This window comes from Podarcis bocagei (genome assembly GCF_964188305.1).
Source record: "Podarcis bocagei genome assembly, chromosome: 3".
Lineage (NCBI taxonomy): Eukaryota > Metazoa > Chordata > Lepidosauria > Squamata > Lacertidae > Podarcis > Podarcis bocagei.
Window position 1 is genome coordinate 12,640,378 of NC_138127.1, and position 19,155 is coordinate 12,659,532.

The 19,155-nt window shown below is 44.5% G+C and overlaps 1 long non-coding RNA gene across 4 annotated transcripts in view; it reads left to right on the top strand.

Annotated features, from left to right (window-relative positions):
• LOC308584470 overlaps window positions 1-19,155 on the top strand; it is a 479,498-nt gene that overhangs the window by 328,705 nt on the left and 131,638 nt on the right. The window contains exon 5 of one of the 4 annotated variants that reach the window (XR_014006810.1): window positions 540-566. The exons of the other annotated variants lie outside the window; for them this stretch is intronic. This is a non-coding gene — a long non-coding RNA (uncharacterized lncRNA). Of the gene's footprint in view, window positions 1-539; window positions 567-19,155 lie in introns of those variants that run through there. 4 annotated transcript variants of the gene reach the window in all.

The window sequence follows — 19,155 nt, forward strand, 5'->3', positions numbered from 1 at the left end:
CTGTTGAAAATGGGCCATTGGAGATGACCTAATCTATGTCAGCCTGACATTTGGAAGGAGTTCCATTTTCATTATAATTTTCTTTCTGTAAAGCAGTCCTCCCGGTCCAAGGGTGTCAACACTACATCCTTGGGCTGGAGGGACATTGGCACAGCAGGTTTACCTATTGAAATCGCTTCCAGAGCCAGTTCTGCAAGCCATTCTCCTTCTGCACAGTCCTCAACCTCATCCCCTGAAGAAGCAGAATCTGACCCCAGAACCATTACACTTTGTCTGAAACCAGACAATAAGGGTCCTGATACCTAAGGATGATGGGAGTTGTAGTCTAAAAACGGCTGGTGACCCAAGTTTGGGGAACTCTGGTGTAGACGGTAGTGAGTTAATGGTCTTACTCGACAGTGGTTTGTTCCTGTGTGCCCTTAGAATGAGGGAATAGGTTGCTTCTGAGCTAATCCCAGGAATTTGTTTTCATTTACCAGATCTGAAATCACTGTCCTGCCACACACTCAAAAAAATCCATGTCTCATTCATCTCCACAGCCTAATTTAGAAGAAGAAGAAGAAGAAAAGCTGATCTGTGGCAAATCACTCAGAAATCTGCCAGTAAATCCCAATTGTGCTCTGCCCATCCTTGTATTACACTAACCATGCTGTATGAATCAGTGCAATTGGAGGGCAAATGGATTCAAATATAATGAAAAGCAGGTATTTATTATTACAAGTAGATGTTTTATTACCTTTTATAGCTCCTTTGTACTTCTACTTGCCTTAGAACATCTGCCCATCTGCTTGAAATGTGCATATCAATCAGATGTTACAACTCTAATTTTACACAAAAATGGAAGCGTAGGTTAATTCTGAGCACTGATGAAGAAGAGCAAATGAGAGAAGCCAGTAATTTGCTCTATTGGTGGAAAAGGTGCCCAAGGAAAGTAGCAAACAGTGATAATATTGAGCAAGACACGTTCACTAAAGGCAGATCATACATTTAAAGTACATTTGATGCACATTTGTTGTTGCTGTTGTTTTAAATTATATTTTTATTAAATTCATCCAAAGATTACAGGGCGGTTCACAAGATAAAAAATACAAAATGAGAACACAGAATACATAATGAAAGCAAGAACAAAAAACCCCCAATAACCCCATTCCACCCTAACCATACAATCCTATGCGTATAGTAAATCCCAAAGTATTTTCAGGTAAGTGTTATAAGCTGAGGTAGGAAATCCATGGTTAGCAGGCTGGATCCGGCCTGTGAAACCCCTACTAGTGGCCGTCCACTCGGGGCTCATCCAAGACATTTTGACATTAGTGGTGAGTGAAGATCTACATCATGAACAAAGAAATATCCACATTGGGAACAAGGGAGGGGGTAATCAAATCAAGCTTACCTGATGGCAGAGGAAGAGGTACAGTCTGAATGTGTGTGAAGTTGTGGATGTCTGGTTTGTGGGTGTGGAGTGTGCATCTTTGCAGCGTGCGTTTTAGGTGTGTCCGATATGTGTCCGATATGTGCATGATCGCGCAGACCCAAAAGTGTAACAAAAAGGGGCGGAATGGGGTGTTTTCAGGCTTTTTCTACGGTGTTTCAAATATAGATGATTTCATTTAGATGCACGCTGCCTTGGAACGTAACCCCCGGGTAAATCGGGAGTTCCCTGTAGGTGTGCGAAAGAGCAAATGAGTGTGCTTTGGCCATGCACACTGCTGGCAAGAGGTCCTTGATGGGTTGCCCAGCTTGCAATATGGCCCCTTGGCTAAGAAAGGTTAGCCTTCCCTGGTGTAGAGGATCATTGCCTAAAGCAGGCAAGCCTGTGGAATAGCTACGTTTGGTCACAGAAGGGGATTTGTTTGTTTGCTGTTTGCTCAGACGCAGTTTTCCAATAATGAATACTTGCAGTGCTGTGCCTTCTCTGCAGCTGTGTAAAATGGAGTTGAGAAATTTCAAAAAGGCTTTGACACGGGAGTCACCTTTCTTCTGAGCTGTAAAAGATAGCCCTGATAAGCAGCTACTTGGCTGTTGATTTAAGATCCAGAGATACAGTTGAGGGCATGGGGGGAAGAGAGAAGGTCCTCGATGTCAGGTGATACTTTACTGCTCATAAAAACCACTTCAGCCAGAGGGGTCGGTCTAGCTATATCAAGCACTCTAAAGGCAAAGGCATCTTATTTTAACCCTACACATGTTGTGAAACAATTCATCTTTTAGAACATCAACCAGAAACACTTCCAGCAGGTGAGGGGGGAGGGAAAACAACCCTACAAGTGCATTTCCACCTGTGCATGATTATACCATTAGCTATAAATTGAATTTGCTTCCTTTACTAGTTCCAGAGGGGCAGTTGTATTAGTCTTTTGAAGCAGATTTGTGGCGCCTTAAGGGGTAACACATTTATTATGGCATAAGCTTTTGGGGACTACAGCCCAGTTCATCAGGTGCACAAAGTACAGATAGTGACCATTTCACACAGAGGTTCCGTTCCCAGCCCTAAGGCGCGTTGGCGGAGCACACATAAGCACACCCTACCCCATTAAACCCTGCCCCTGTCCCATTCCACCCCCCATTTTGTCCTCGTTCTGCTCTATTCCAGGTCCAAAAGGACCTGCACATCAGCAATCACACGTCAATTGGATGTGCCTAAAACGGTCGCTGTCTCAATCACCCTGAGTTACGAGTATATATGCACGTAGTTTCAGGGGTGCCAACTTTAACAAAATATCGGAAGGGGGCCACGTAAGTCCTGTTCTGCATAATCAATCACATGATGCGGTACACGCACACCATTTGAATGGCAGTGGGACGCGGGTGGCACTGTGGGTTGAACCTCAGAGCCTAGGACTTGCTGATCAGAAGGTCGGCAGTTCGAATCCCCGCGACGGGGTGAGCTCCTGTTGCTCGGTCCCTGCTCCTGCCAACCTAGCAGTTCGAAAGCACGTCAAAGTGCAAGTAGATAAATAGGTAACGGCGCTTCCGTGCACTGCTCTGGTTCGCCAGAAGCGGCTTAGTCATGCTGGCCACATGACCCAGAAGCTGTACACTGGCTCCCTTTGCCAATAAAGTGAGATGAGCGCCACAACCCCAGAGTCGGCCACAACTGGACCTAATGGTCAGGGGTCCCTTTGCCTTTACCTTATCCATCAACTTTGGATCCACTCTCCTCAAATATTTTAGGGGGTGTGTGAAAACCCCTGGGCCCCTAGGAGTTGGCTCTTATGCATAGTTCGTGTGTGTGTGTGTGAAAGAATTGTACACAGTGAAGTCTGTGGGAAATGGAGAGTTTCGATGCTAACATTTTGGGATAGAACTGAAACCAAGAATCCTGGAAACTGCAGTTTGTTCAGGGTGCTAAAGGTTGTTAGGAGACCCCTGTTCCTTTCAGAGAGAGGAGAGCAACCTGTGAAAATGGATTGATGGTTGAACCACTCTAAGAACTGTACTAATGAAGCTCTCTGGTCAAATATACATATACAGTGGTACCTCAGGTTAGAGACACTTCAGGTTACAGACTCCACTAACCCAGAAATAGTACCTCAGGTTAAGAACTTTACTTCAGGATGAGAACAGAAATTGCGCGGCGGCAGCGGGAGGCCCCATTAGCTAAAGTGGTACCTCAGGTTAAGAACAGTTTCAGGTTAAGAATGAACCTCCAGAACGAATTAAGTTTTTAACCAGAGGTACCACTGTACTGGAAGGAAAGAATACACAGGAAGGCATATACTACTGAAAAGAATATGCAAAAGGTGCATTATATAATATTGAAAACTGCTTTGCAAAAAAATAATAATGATAGAAGAGGTAAATTGCACACAACAGCATTCATGTTGGGGAAATTCACGCTATAATATGGAGGAATTTTCACAATGGCTTTAAGAAAACCACAGAATGATGTGGGGATGTGGAGAACTGAACTTAAGATTGGAAAAGGAGAAGCTGATTTTTTCAAATTCACCCAGTTCTCCTATCCATCCACAGCTTAGCCATTTCAGAAAGTTGACCTGCCAATGTGTACATTACAGAAGCAGCCACAGTTACGTGACTAATTCAAGGCCTAAGCAAAAGAGAAGACTAAAAACTCCTGTTGCAAGCCCCTGTAAGATGTCTTGTGTCTTCTCCCCTCCCTTAAAAAAGCCATTCTTCAAATTGTTCAAATGCTCACTGCTCTCTGCGTAGGTGTGGACTGAGTGACTCAATTAGAACTAGCTACCAGCAAACTATGGCTGCCATCCTGCTTCTAATTATAAACACACATGAGGCTACAGTCCCATGAAAGTCCCTTGAAGCTGTCCCAGAAACTCCAGCGGGTGCAGAATGCTGCAGCGAGGCTCCTCACAGGGTCTCTGCCATGGGAGCATATTCACCCAGTGCTTTTCCAGCTGCACTGGCTCCCGGTGGCGTACAGGGTCTGATTTAAGGTGCTGCTTTTGACCTTTAAAGCCCTTCACGGCCTAGGACCCTCATGCCTATGGGACTGCCTCTCCCGGTATGTCCCACAGAGGACCTTAAGGTCCATAAATAGCAACACCCTAGAGGTCCCAGGCCCTAAGGAAGTTAGATTAGCCTCAACCAGACCCAGGGCCTTTTCAACACTGGCTCCGGCCTGGTGGAACGCTCTGCCTCATGAGACCAGGGCCCTGCAGGATCTGATTTCTTTCCGCATGGCCTGGAAGACAGAGTTGTTCTGCCTGACCTTTGGCTTGCAGCCAATTTGATTCCCTCCCTCCCTCTCTTTCTTTTTTCTTTTCCTTCTCCTCCTGCAATGAGGCTACATTTTAATATTTTAATGTTTTAATATTTTAATGTTGTATTTTAATGTTGTTTTTAAGTTGTAATCATTCAACTTGTTTTTATTATTTCTTGTAAGCCGCCCTGAGCCCGGCCTTGGCTGGGGAGGGCGGGGTATAAATAAAAAATTGTTATTATTATTATTAAAGTCCCTAAACTCCCTTTTTAGGGACTGATCCTAGTTGAACTCCATTGTACTTAACTTCCAACTAAACACTCTTAGGATTACTTACAATCAAACATCCCCCAGAAATGAATGGAGAGAAAACAGCAGGTCTGGCTGATTTCTGAAGCAAAATATTTTTTTTTTACTTTTTGTTTTTACCGAAAGTGGTACATGGTTTGATCATTCTTTTAAACTGGAAAACAATTATGGAAAAGAAGAAGCTTTTATTGCCAATTAAAGGGTTTTGTGAGGTCATAGCATTTGAAGCCACCCTGCCATTGGAGGTCTGGAAGGCAGAATCCTGCCATTAAATGAGTTTGACTAGGACTTGGAGCAGGGATTCCTCCTGTGGGCCTGAACTTTCATATCATTTCATTTATTTGGGGATTAAATGAATATTCTCCTCTTCCACCCAAAATAACTCCTGGAGAAGCTCATATAGACATTCTGAAACAATACTGAAATCAACAGCACAACATAGGCTTGGGCAATTCAGTCAATTTTTGCTTCTTGGGATGCTTCTCATTTTTTTTTTCAATTTTACATTAATGTCAAAAGCAATGTGCTTTTTTTAATAAAAAAAACCATTCTGAAAATTCACCAGCTTCTTTGTGAACAATTATTCTGTTAACCATGGTTGTGTGCAGTTTTGACCAATATATGACTTTCACCTATTATAATTCTTTTTATTGGTTATCTTCACTAATATATGCGTTTTTATGCATACTTCCCCATAATATATTCATTTAGGGATGTATTCATTGGTTGGAGAATTGTGTTGCAAAATTCAGAGAAGGGTGACTTTTGAAGGATAGTGGCCTTTTGGTTTGCATATTGATTCGAGAAGTGTGAAATGGGTAGTTTCTCATTAAAATGCAAACAAAATAGAATTTCACCCCCATCCACATACAATGCAATGCATTTGGCAGTTTGGCAATGTCAACATTAAAACAGATAAACAGGACCTATATAAAACTGTTGAAGTAGGAGTTCCTATTTGGGCTTCTAGCCAGCCAGCCATGCCTTTTTTTCTTTTTTCTTTTTGGTTACTCCATGCCACTAGCTTATCTCTGAAGCTAAAGGGGTGGAAATGACCAGTATCTGGAAGAGAGCCTACTATGTTGTGTTGGCAGCTCTGAAGTCTTCTGAAAGAGGTTGGCATACAAATGCAAGACATGAAGAAATAGGACACTGCTCCTAAAACTGTCGTTTCGGGTATGCTTTGTGCCTTTTTTTAATCTTGAAAAAAGTCACATCATTTGCTTCCAACAGCAGTACAGGCTTCCCAGCATATTTGAGCAACTTGTGCTGCCAGACCAGGCGGACTCTGCATTTCTGCTGGAATTTCTGGAGTCCCACAGTGGTTGGCTGCTGTTCAGCAAAGCTGTGAAGGTGAAAATCTCAGCCTTTCATAGGACTGCTGCTCATTATGGTACATTTAGAGCAGCTGCCAGTAGTCAACCTTGGCTGCTTGCATGAGCTACAGATGTTCTTCTATATCCGAGGAAGGCTGGGTGTGTAGCCCTGATAGGATAAGAGAGAACCTTCTGTCTTCTGAACTGGTTCCCTGATCTTTCTATGATCAGGGAAAGATCTTTCCCTGATCTTTCTCTTTCTATGTTTTGGATATTTTGCCCCCAGCCTCTGCTATTATGACAAGCAGCCAACTCAAAGGATGGAAGAAAGGGCCGCTGTACAACCATAAGACCTTTCAATCCATCAGATGCATGACCAAAGTGGTGGGATTTGGGGTTTGAAGAATCTGGTCCTCGTTTCAGCTGAGAATGTAAAAAGCCCTGGTAGCAATGTTAACAGTGAATAGAACCAGAACGAAATCCCTAAGCAATGCCTACCTGCCCTAAGCATGGGGCTGGCAAATCCCCTGTTTCTTCCTAGGTCTACATCACCACTCCTTAAAGTGTCTACATGCAGAAATTCTGGTACTAGAACAAGAGCACCCATCTGAAACAGATTAGGCCTGTTTCAACCACACTGGGAGAAATGTTATTATTTTTCCTTGTACTAGTAGAGACATCTACAAAAGCAAGTCTTTGATGAATGGTTTGCCACTGTATTTGCAAGAGTACTTGCCCGTATGAATGGAGTGTAAATCACGGAACGTCTGGCCTGTGGCTGTTTAATGTACAGGGCACCTTGCATTTGTTGCTCTGCGCAAAGTCAGGCCAACAAGTAGTTAAATCATTTCTCTTCCCCTCATTTAGTGCCTCTTGCACACAAGAGATCCCGTGCTCCTTCACCTTTTCCCCATGCAGAACCTATTACACACACATAGGCCTTTCATTCGCTCCATATGCTCCGTGGTGCTTTCCAGGAGAATTACAATAACGTGGCTCCTACTGCCATGCCTGTATAATTAACCTCTGGTCTTTCAACTGTATTTTGATACACTTGAAATGCTACCTAGAATTCCAAATCCCCTACACATTAAGCAGACCATGCTGACAAGCCTGGCTTCTCTGCTCATTTTATCAGAGTTAACTTCCAAATCAGCACTGACTTAAGCAGTCGGCCCAATTTAGGGAGCTAACGAAACCATCCAGGATCCAGTCTGTTCTCCCCACCCCCCCACCCCTGTGGAATCAATCAATCAGTCAGTTGTCAGTCAAGGAGGAGAAGGAGACACCATAGCACCTGCCCAGAGAAAGAAGAAGGTAGCTTCTCTTAAGGCAACCTTACACATTTCAGAGGCTCTCGGCTGGATGGTTAGACCCCATTGCTCATAAATCTCCTCCATCTCTTGCCTTTCCTGCTGCTGCCTACAGTCCGCTGCTTTGCCTCCTAATGCATTTTCAAGGTGGCATGAATGTTGTCCCATTCAGAGGACAATGTCGGCATTCTCGTTTTCTTTGCTCAATATGTTCTCCAGCTTCTTGGAAGGTATGGGAGCAGCAGTAGTTAAGGGCATAGGATAAAACTGGGCATCTTCTCCTGAGCAGTTGAAAGGGTTATCCACTAGTGCAAAGCTGCCATTGGCAAACTCCCTAATCTGCACTCCCTGAAACAATATGCAAACCAAAATGCAGAAGGTCTTTCAGAAGTCACACTTTTCTGAATTTTGCGATTCAGTTCTTTGCAAATGTACCGTTCCCCAGCATTTGGTGCCAGATGCCCAATTCTTTTTTGTATGACTGAATTCTCTCCAAGGCCAAGTGCTACCAAGTTGGCATTATTGAAGTTTTCAAAATGACCCCACCTCAGAGTTCCAGCTGCCCCAACAATTAACACGGACTCTCTCTCCTCCAGGTCTTGCAAAACTTAAACAGCTCTTATTACTATATTTGGTACCTCGCATGTACATAATGGGACAGTTGTCACTATGGTGGGTTTTAATTGTTCTTTAAAAAAACATTTTATGTACACAGATTAGAAATTTTGAATCCTAAGTAGCATAAAAATAAATACAGAGCAAGGAAGTTAAACTCCATGATTACCTTTAATTAGAGTGGCCTTCCTCAAACTGCTGGTTTCCACATGTTTTGGACTACCCATCAGCCTCAGCCAGTGTGAGAGCCAGTGTGGTGTAGTGGTTAAGAGCGGTAGACTCGTAATCTGGGGAACCGGGTTCGCGTCTCCGCTCCTCCACATGCAGCTGCTGGGTGACCTTGGGCTAGTCACACTTCTCTGAAGTCTCTCAGCCCCACTCACCTCACAGACTGTTTGTTGTAGGGGAGGGAGGGAAAGGAGAATATTAGCCACTTTGAGACTCCTTTGGGTAGTGATAAAGCGGGATATCAAATCCAAACTCTTCTTCTACTCTTCTTTAGCCAACATGGCCAATGATTGGGGGTGAGTTGTCGTCCCAAATTTCTGGAAGGGAGCAGGCTGTGGAGGGTTGAAATAGAGGATCAGTCTTCTCTACCTCATCTCATGTCAAATAGGTTATATGTTATGCAATCCATGATCATCCATCACTTCCCACCCCTCTCTCCCACAACCATGCATTTTCCTTCATGTTCCAGCCCCCATTTCATTTGCTGCATGTCACCTTTGTATCTTGGTTTTCTTTAATCCTCCTATTGACTTCAGGTTCCCCCCCTACTCACCCAAACTATATGCTGAAGTGTGACTCATGTATCACTCTTCAAAACAGGCACAATATGGCCAGCACAGTTAAAATTATTCCTGTGAGTCATGTTCCGGCAGCTGAAACCACCACCATACTCCTACTTGGAGAGGAGATGCAAGTCACATGGAGTGTGGAGGTTGTCATTTCAGGACAGCCATAATTGTATGGGATACAGATCTTGAAGAGGTCCCACAATGGATAGTTGATGTATCCACAAATACTAAAGATCTGCTCCTGTGTAGAAGAAAAGGGCATGGCATGTGTTTCATCTAGGAAATATTTCCGCTCGCAGTCACTGGAGAGAATTCAGAGGAAGACAACTCACAGCTAAATGTGGGGCACACATCTAGCAAATGCCAACAAGACTTGGCCTATCTCACAGTCTTGGTTCTCAAGATACAGAGATGTGTGCCTCTCTGTGGATGCTCAAGTAGTTGAATGGAGACCCATTGCTGGTTGACTAAGCATTGAATGCACCAAGCTTTCAAAGGGGTTGGGGAGGCAAAGGACAGAATGTGCTATTGGACTGATAAATTGCATTTCAATGTTGGTTCTTAATGTTTTAATCTATTTTATCTAATTTGCTTTTATTACTCTGTAATTTACAATGGTGTTTTTAAATGTTGTAAACACCTCGAATTCCAGCTTGGGAGAAAGGTGGACTATAAATACATTGAATAGGCAAATAAACAAACCCGCTTCTGGAAGAAGAAGAAGGAAAACAGCTTTCATTTTTAATATAAAAGTTTCTAGCCTTTGAGCAAATTATAAGATTGAAATATGCCTTTCTGAAACAGTTCCAAAGTCTTGGGTCCTGGCCGTTCCACCTCATACCCAGAAGGGGCTGGTGCCACCATGCTTTTGTCCTCTGGAGAGCAGCATTGCTGACATTTGCCACAACAGTGGGGAGGTCAGGGTGGATTAGTCACACTGCGATGGCACCAGATTGGCTCTGCTGGTGCATCCACTGTGCCCCACTGCCCCACCACTCCTAGCCAGACCACTTCTGACCAAAGGGCCCTGCCCTTGCCTCTTTCCACCTGGCTTGGGGCGAGGCTTGACAGGCTTCACAAGGACTGTGGCTGCTGCTTAGCACCAAGGACTCCTCTTTTAAATTGTTTTTAATTTTTACCTGTGTTGTTTTAAATGAGACTGTGGCGTTTGCCCACTCATTATGGAGATGTCGTACTGGGGAGAGAGAGAGAGGGTTAATAGGCTGACCAATAAGAAAGCCCAGGGGCGGAGCCTAACTGTGTTTAAGGCTCAACACAGGGGTTTTGGCAGTTAGTTCGGTTGGTTTCTTGTGGGAGGCATAGGAGTCAGAGTGAGTTAGAGACAGAGGGGAGACAGAGAGAGTGAATCGGATTACAGTGTTTCAAAGTATTTAAAACTTGTTTGCGTTCACAATAAACTGGAATCTTTGTTAATACGTTACAACCTGACTGAGTCTGAATATATTACCGGGGAAACCTGGTAAGAGATAAGCCATGGTGGTACAGGGTCAATAGTCTGTGGAACAAGCGGAGGCTCTGTGCGAATGCCACAGAGCCCATCTTGGCTGTGAGCCCTGGAAGACCTGCACCCTGCCTTGCTGGCCTTTTCCCATCTGGCCTGGGAGAGTGGAGTGCTGACTGACTCCAGCTACAAAGCTGAGGCTGTTGAACAGATTATTGGGCTGGAGTATTGTTCATGGGGGGTTGAGAGAGCTTGTTGCTGTTACTGATATTCTTGTTGTATCTTTAGTTTTAGATCTTATGATTTATGTGGAAATTGTTTCCATTAGACTGTGTGCTTTTTGATGTGTTATTTATTGTTTATGACTTCTGTTATATTTGTAATTATGTAAATCTTGCCATGTTGTAAGCCACCTTGAGCATAGTTTCAACTATGGAAAGGCGGCATACAAATAAAATGGTGATGGTGATGGTGATGATGATGATGATGATAATGTCAGCTCAGATTCAGGGATGGTCCAAATATCTCTGAGGCAGGGCTATTCACTTCGGCTCTGTGCCTCTTCCAAGGCTTTTATGGAGTCCTACTCATTACCCATTGAAAATGTTTTTTAACAAGCCGGAGAAAGGTATAAAGTGCTCAAAAGGACAGTATGACCCCAAGAGGCTATTGAGTGGACAGTAACAGGTTTGTGAACATGAGTGTCCCAATCTAGCAAGGAATATCTGTAACTGAAAACAGGTGTCTCTATGCCCTGACAACCTGGAAGTGGGTGCACATCCAAACTTACCTTCTGGGCTTCCTGAACTAGCTGGATGCCTCATTTGACACGGACAGATCCCCATTCAGAGACATTAGCTGGACATGACTAAAGCTGCATCAAGGCAGGCAGATATGGCCCTTGATTGGCAACAGGTCACATGCACCATCCATGGCTGCGCTGTAAAATTATCCATTAAAATATCTGTGTGTACAGGATTTCCTGTTATCAGTACAGTGTCAGAAAAGAGCTCACTATGTTGGTGGGGTTCTCTCTCTCTCTTTCTCTCCTAGAGCAAGTAATAAGTACCCTGTGTGCAACAGGCAAACTGAGAGCCAGTGTGCCTAACCTACTTCGCAGGGTTATGAGCATAAAATGGGCTTTTTAAAAGCTGGAACTCACTGGAATTCAGCTCCAGCACCTCTCAGGTGGGCATAATTGCTATATTAAGAGAACAAGGGTGAGTTCATAGTGAGTTCCGGCACCTCTTTTTCTAGAAAAATAGCATTGGGTGGAGATGGACTGGAGAACCATGTATGGTACCATGGGATACGATTTAAAAAATACAGGTTTGGGTTTTGACTTAGACATACTTAAGATTAGTCCCACTGATTTCAATAGACCTATTTTGACTAAGTCTGGCTCAAACCCACGTACTTTGGAAAGCTGTTTGTTCACTGTGCATTTGGGCACCCTTCATGATAGTGTGGCAGGATTTTGCATTATGGCTTCTGAGATCAAGAAATTTTTTTGCCTATCTCTAGATATGATGGGATGCCATTTTTAATCAAGTTGGTGGACTAAACCTTTCGAGATTGCACAGATTTTCACCACTGATTTCAAAACTGCTCTGTTTTTTGTTGAGTAATTCCTGGGCAGTGCTGGGTATCCTCTTTTTCAGGGTTCTAAATTTATTTATAAATGGTGCCATAGTTTTGAAGGCGGCGGGTAGGTGATGCCCACACTGTTGTCAACAGAAGGATAAAATTCTACAAGGACCTGCTGCTTTCTCCTAGGGGAGGGTTGGTTTCCCTTCTGGTTCCATCTGCTGGGTAGTGTCTCGTGTATTTTAAGCAGCTCCTCTAGCTTTCACCTCTTCCATCTTGATTTCATTACTTCAAAATATTTAAATGCACAGAACTGCATTTTTTAAAAAATAAAATAAAATGCCTGTGTTACATCACTACTGCCATTACAGTGTAATAGATCTTCAAACGAAAGAGCTCTCTGTTCTGGGTTTTGATTAACTTCTCATTTGTCTAAAGAGTAAAAAACAATCCTTGGTAGACGCAGTAAATCTCCTTCAAAGTGGTTGCAATTGCTGCTCCTCTATGTCCTCTTTTTTGCATTCAATCCATCCCTGCAGGTGTGAGGGTGCCCCCTCTTCCTCCTCCCTAAGGTTTGGCTTTTGTGACGCAGGTGCTAGCACTGAGGCACCCACACCTGCTTTATGTTTTGCAGCTGTACTCTGCAACATCTCAGCGACACAATATTAGTGCCGTGGTAGTAGATTTACGCCGGACTGTCCACACATTGCTCTATTTTAATAGTTGCTCTGCAACGTTTTTCCCAAGGTTGCCATGTTATTGCCATCTCGAGCAGCAGTCTTGTGCAACACACACACACACACACACACACACACACACACACACACACACAAACAACAACAACCCCAAAACAAACCCAGGCATTTGTGGAGCTAAACATTACAGGACCTCAGCGGGAAGTTATGGGACCAAGTGGAAATGAAGCAGTAGGTCTGTCCCAAAACTTTGGGAGGTTATCCACGGTGTTGAAAGCAGGGTCATATCTCACCACCCCAATACCATCATGAGTAAAAAAATTCATCACAAATGCACTTTAAGAAGGACAATTTGGGTGTCCAATTTTTCCAGGTCATGTCCTCAATTTCAGGGGTAAAATTTATGTTTGGGTGGATTTTTTTTGTCAAAATGTCTCTGGCTATACTTTCTGGATGAGACATAGACATACCGTATTTTTCGCTCTATAGGACGCACCCAACCATAGGACGCACCTTGTTTTAGAGGGGGAGAACAAGAAAAAAAATTCTCCCCCTCTCTACTCAGCGCCCCTTCAGCAAAGTGGCAGGAGAAACGGAGACCCTTCCATTTCTCCTCCTGCTTCGCTGAAGGGGCGCAGCGCAGAGGGGGAGAATTTTGTTTTTTGTTCTCCCCCTCTAAAACAAGGTGCGTTCAAGTGCGTTCACCCAAAGCCTCCAGAGCACAGCAGGAGTTCCTGCTGCGCTCTGGAGGCTTCAGTTGGCTACCTTGGAAGCCTGGAGAGTGAGAGGGGTCGGTGCGCACTGACCCCTCTCGCTCTCCAGGCTTCAGTGAAGGCAACCCGAAGCCTCTGAAGTGAGGCATGAGTTCCCGTTGGGCTCCGGAGGCTTCGGGTTCCTTTCGACCTGCTCTTTGGGGCTGGCGGGGGGAAGCACTGCTTTGCCCCACCGCCAGCCCCAAAGAGCAGGTTGGGGAACAGCGCAAAGGCTGCACGCAGCCTTGCCCTGCCCCCTGAGTTTGTGGGGCTGGCGGTGGGGGGAAGCACTGCTTTCCCTCACCGCCAGCCTCAAAGATCCCTGAAGCCTTTGGAGCACAGCGGGACCTCGCGCTGCGCTCCGCAGGCTTCAGGTTCCTTTTGCTGAAGCCAGGAGAGTTCTTTGGGCCTCTCCTAGAGCTGCCATATTTTGAAGAGCAAAAAAGTGGATGCTATGATGACTCTTATTTTTAATACCCCTACTATATTCTTAGGAGAGGCCCAAAGAAACTTTGCTCTAGCGATGGTAACTTGGCTTGTGCGGAGCTTGAATGCCAAGTAAAATAAGGCTTTAAAACCAGGGGGCTAACCTTGAACAAGAGAGACTGGTAATAACTCTTCTGGAAAATAAGGTTCTGTTGTCCCTGCTTTGCATTAATTTAGATATTTGTTTCAAAAAGTTCTTTCCTCAATTTTTGGCCATGCACAGTCACTCCTCAATTAATTGTGAATTGATTTTTTTTTTTAAATCTGCTCTCTCTCTCTCTCTCTCTCTCTCTCTCTCACACACACACACACACACACACACACACATCTCCATATGAAAACCAAGGGCAGTCAATCTTTCATTAGACATGGGGTGACAGAGGGTCAGCAGACACTCTTGCCATACTAAAAATAAAGGCCCCACATCTGGTATGGAATGATGTCTGGAATTGTAATGCACATGCATCCACTTACTTGTCAGGCTGAAAACACAAACTCAGAGGCCGGTTGCCTGTTGAAACATGAACCAGTGTAATAGGAACCTAAGCCCTGAAACAGACTGTTTGTGTATGCAGCCAGTTTATTAGCAAAATGTGCAGGCCCAGAGTACAAGGACCTCAGTTTCAAGTCGATCCATTGCACACTTAACAAGCTGTTTGTAATATAGTCCATTTCAGGTTCTTTTTTTTTAAAAAAAAAAGATTGGGGTAGCGGGAGGGAGGGAAATGCATTCCCACAGTAGAAGTAATGCATGATGCTTTTACCATATGGCTAAATTCTGGGTTTGCCACAGAAACTGTTGACACATGTCAAAACGACTGTAGCTTGTTTATACATTGCATTTAAAAATTGGTTATGCATAATATAAATGAGGCCTACCTGGATCCCAAAGCAGCAGCATATCAAAACGATACCAATGTTTATGTTCACAGAACAAGTAAAGGGGAGAGGGCCTCTGAGCTCACAAGGAAGACAGCAGAAACACCAGAACAAGCAAGCATGGCTTCACTTATTAGGACTGTGCACCGGATTTGGCTGAGGCCCCAATCCCAGGCCAGATCAGGCCTATTTGGTGGGGGGGGGGGATCCTGGCCTCACTCCAGTTGGGTTGAGGTAGGCCCGGATACCTGCAGTTTGTGTCAAGGTTCCCAGAGAGGTAGGCATGAGGCTGAGAAACTGCAAAAAGAAGAGACCTATGGAGTGCCTATATCTCTGAGAGAAGATAGAGGGACTCTTTTATTGGCAAACCTCTCCTTTTTCTTGTTCCTCTCCTTCTTCCCACCACTGCCAGGCTTTTTCTCCTTTGCCTCCCATCTGGGCTTTCTCTTTTTTCCAGTCTTCGGTTCTTCACATTTCCACATCAGCTTGCAATTGGGAGAGGGGGAGAGGGGAGAGTCCACTTGAAAATTCATCAGCATTTTCATGCAAATGTCTCCTAATACAGCCATACCTCGGGTTACAGCCACTTCAGGTTGTGTTTGTTCAGGCTGTGGACCGCCGAAACCCAGAAGTACCGGAATGGGTTACTTCCAGGTTTTGGTGGTTGCACATGCGCAGAAGCACTGAATCGCAACCTGCACGTGCGCAGACGCAGGTTGCGAACACTGTGGGTTGTGAACGTGCATCCCGCACAGATCACGTTCGCAACCCGAGTGTCCACTGTATATAATTTTTGCAAAGCAATTTCCCCTACCCAACGTAATGCCTTTGTGTAGGAACCTAGTTTCCCCCTAGTATATACACCTTACTTGGCTGGAGAGCTGCAATGCAAAGTTCAGAGATGTACAAATTTCAAAGTTCCAGTTTGCTTATTGTTCTGGAAATTGTGCATTAAGTAGGTTTGCCTTTAAATGTGTACTTCTCCATCCCTGCCAGTGCCATGGAGCTCAGACAGCTCATCTCCCTTCCCCACAGCTGCTATTTGCAAAATATTAAAACAGGGCTTGAAGAGCCCATCATGACCAATGGTCAGGGCTGTTAGGAGTTGGATCAATGATATCATGAGGATCACAGATTTCCCCAGCCCTGGTTTAATGCATTCATGCATCTCAGTCCTCACATTTAATTTTGCCCAGAATGCCATCATCCCAGCACATGTTGTAGAGATGGATTTATTTTATCTTGTTTAGAAGACTAAATACCTGTAACTAACTTCCCGGGCAGATGATGCTGCTGCCTTGGCTGAAGCTAAGCAGTCTTGGGTCCAGTCAATGCCTGTGTAAAAGCTGGGCATCCCATTCTCCCTGTTTTTGAGTTGCACTACAGGAGAAAAATGTAAATAAATAACCATGGCTGCCTCAGTTCAGATATGTCAAAAACCTCATATCAACTCATCATATAATATAGTTAGGTGCAGCTATTCAACATGAAAGGCAAGAAGAGAGTCGCAGCAAACAAAGCTATTTACTCTCTGATCAGGCTGCCGGAAGAGGCAGCGGGGAGTAAGCCTGAAGCAGCTGCATCTGGCTGAAAAACAAACACCATTTTGTTGCCACTTTATGGAGCTTCCATAAACCGACGGCAAAAACAACAGCAGCACAAGTCCAGCCGCCCATTTGCTGTCTGGTTTTGATTTATGAAGGCGGCGGACAGCTTAGCAAACAGGGCGATATCCCAAACCTTTTGGTTACTGTTGGGGGCTGGTCCGTGGCTGCTTCCAAAGCCTGCATTTTAACGATACCTTTTGCCTTTGTGGAGTACATGTTTTCTCTCACACACATGCACACATGCAACCCCTGAGAGACTGTAGCTAAGCCTCTCCCCGATGTGTACCAATGTACACGCGTAGCACACCTCCTTGTGCATAGGACTGCTTTGCACACACAAAGCAAATGTGCAGCCAATGGGGGCATGGTTGGAAAGCACAGAAGGGGGAGGGGCTAGTCTGCTGGACCCCAGACCCTTCCATCCATGCTTTAACCTGAGTGGGATTTGGGGGGGGGGGGCGGGGAGGTCAAAGTGAAACACTAAAGGGGGGAGGAGCAAGCTAGATTCTCACCAGAGAGAGAGAGAGAGAGAGAGAGACAGAATAGAGCCTCATATCTTAGCTGTGTTTCAAGGACAATTGCCATTGTGGTTCTTCTGTTAAGCTCCTGAGGAAGCAGAGGATTCCCTGGGCTTCAGTTTGCAGACCTCTGCCCTAAGGAAATGCATCATTTCAACAACCTGCATAGAACCTGCATGGTTAACTTAATGCAAAAAAGAAAGCCAATGGGCCTTCAAACTGGGCCTTCAACTATTATGTGTACATCATTGAATAATCTATGCACAAGATCTGCAATTTGTTACGAAAGCAGGAACCGCTTGCTTCACTGTGTCATTCAGCAACTCACCTGAATCTGATTACAGTGCTGATGTCCATTAGTCAGAGAATGAAGGGGGGAAAGGCATCTCAAGAGTAATGGACTTCTGAGAAGCCAACATTTATTTAAGCAGATGCAAATAAATCTATTGTCTTTTTTGCTTTGATTGAAATAGATGCACCTCCACTGAAGTGAATTGATTTATACAAGTTAATTTTGTTTCAGAAAAGCAAAAAGTCACAAATGGGTTTCCAGGCATGCAAATGGATTCCCCCCCCCACACCACCCTGAATCAAAAACTTGGAAAGGAGAGCTGCATTTGCACTATGTTCCATTAGTTTTCTGGAAGCGACTTTTTACATCACGTGAAAGCTCAAATATAACACACACATTAACAGTTAGAGACACGTCAGGAAAATGGAATAGACTCTCGAATGAGACAAACCACGAGCCTAGGTTGAGACAACATGCTGAGCCAAACCAAGGCTCAGTGCATGACAATGTAGGACAAGCAGCAGTACTGAGGAATGCATAACACTTCTCTGGGAACCCAAACACCTATGTGTTCACATTATGCTATGGTTTGGCTTAGCATTACATGCAAATAAGCTCAGTTAAGAAGTTTAATGCTATCACTTGTGGATTAAATGTACATAATTTTTTTATCACAATACAGTGGTACCTCGGGTTAAGTACTTAATTTGTTCTGGAGCTCCGTTCTTAACCTGAAACTGTTCTTGACCTGAAGCACCACTTTAGCTAATGAGGCCTCCCACTGCTGCCGCGCCGCCGGAGCACGATTTCTGTTCTCATCCTGAAGCAAAGTTCTTAACCCAAGGTACTATTTCTGGGTTAGCAGAGTCTGTAACCTGAAGCATATGTAACCCGAGGTACCACTGTACATGTGTTTAACTAGTTTACCAATACCAGGATGTCTGCATTAGCAACTACTGGTTTTTCTGTGAACAGTCGCTCTTAGTACCATAATGGTCACCAACTGTACTTTTCTGCATTTCCCCCCCTTCTGACGTCCTTCTTTACAGCTCCCTCAACCATGTCTAGATGTACTCAGGAGACTCTTCAGGCACCTGATGGAGTGGACTGTAGCCTGCAGAAACTTATGCTAGCCTTCACCAACCTAGTGCCTGCCACATGTTTTGGATGACAACATCCCTGACCAGGGCCATGCTGGCTGGAGCTGATGGAAGTCAAAGTCTAAAACATCTAGAGGGACTAGATTGGTGAAGGCTGACTCATGTCATAATAAATGTCTTAGCCTTTAAGGTGCCATGAGACTATCTGTTGTTCCTGGATAGGTTCAGAGAAGCACATTCCTTCTCATAAACTGCCCTTAGAACCATATATCTCAGATACTCTCTCTTTCTTGCTCTTGTTCCTGTATACCTGTTGGGAGTAAATCAGCAGCTCTTGCAAAAGACAGAAAAACCATCTATTCTTCCCTTGCTGATTCCTTGTAGATTCTCAGGCTTTACTTCCTTCCTGCTTCTCCTCTTCCTTATGATGCCATGATGACCACATGTAAGATTATACTCAGGCTGGCTTTATTTGCCAGGAGTAGTAAAGCTTAAGTTTGTTTATACTTTCAACCAGCAGCCTTATCAGCCTATTTATTTCTGCAGTTCACTGCAATATATACACCAAACCCCAACAAAAGCATGGGTGTGTGTGTGTGTGAGAGAGAGAGAGAGAGGGGGGGGGTTCTAGGCTAACATCTGTTTTCTTGGCTAAGGAAGGAGTATCTCATTGCCGGAGGTGGAACCGAAGGAGCACGACACACATACCACAACTTCAGTGAGAAACCAGAATGTGGGTGTTCTTC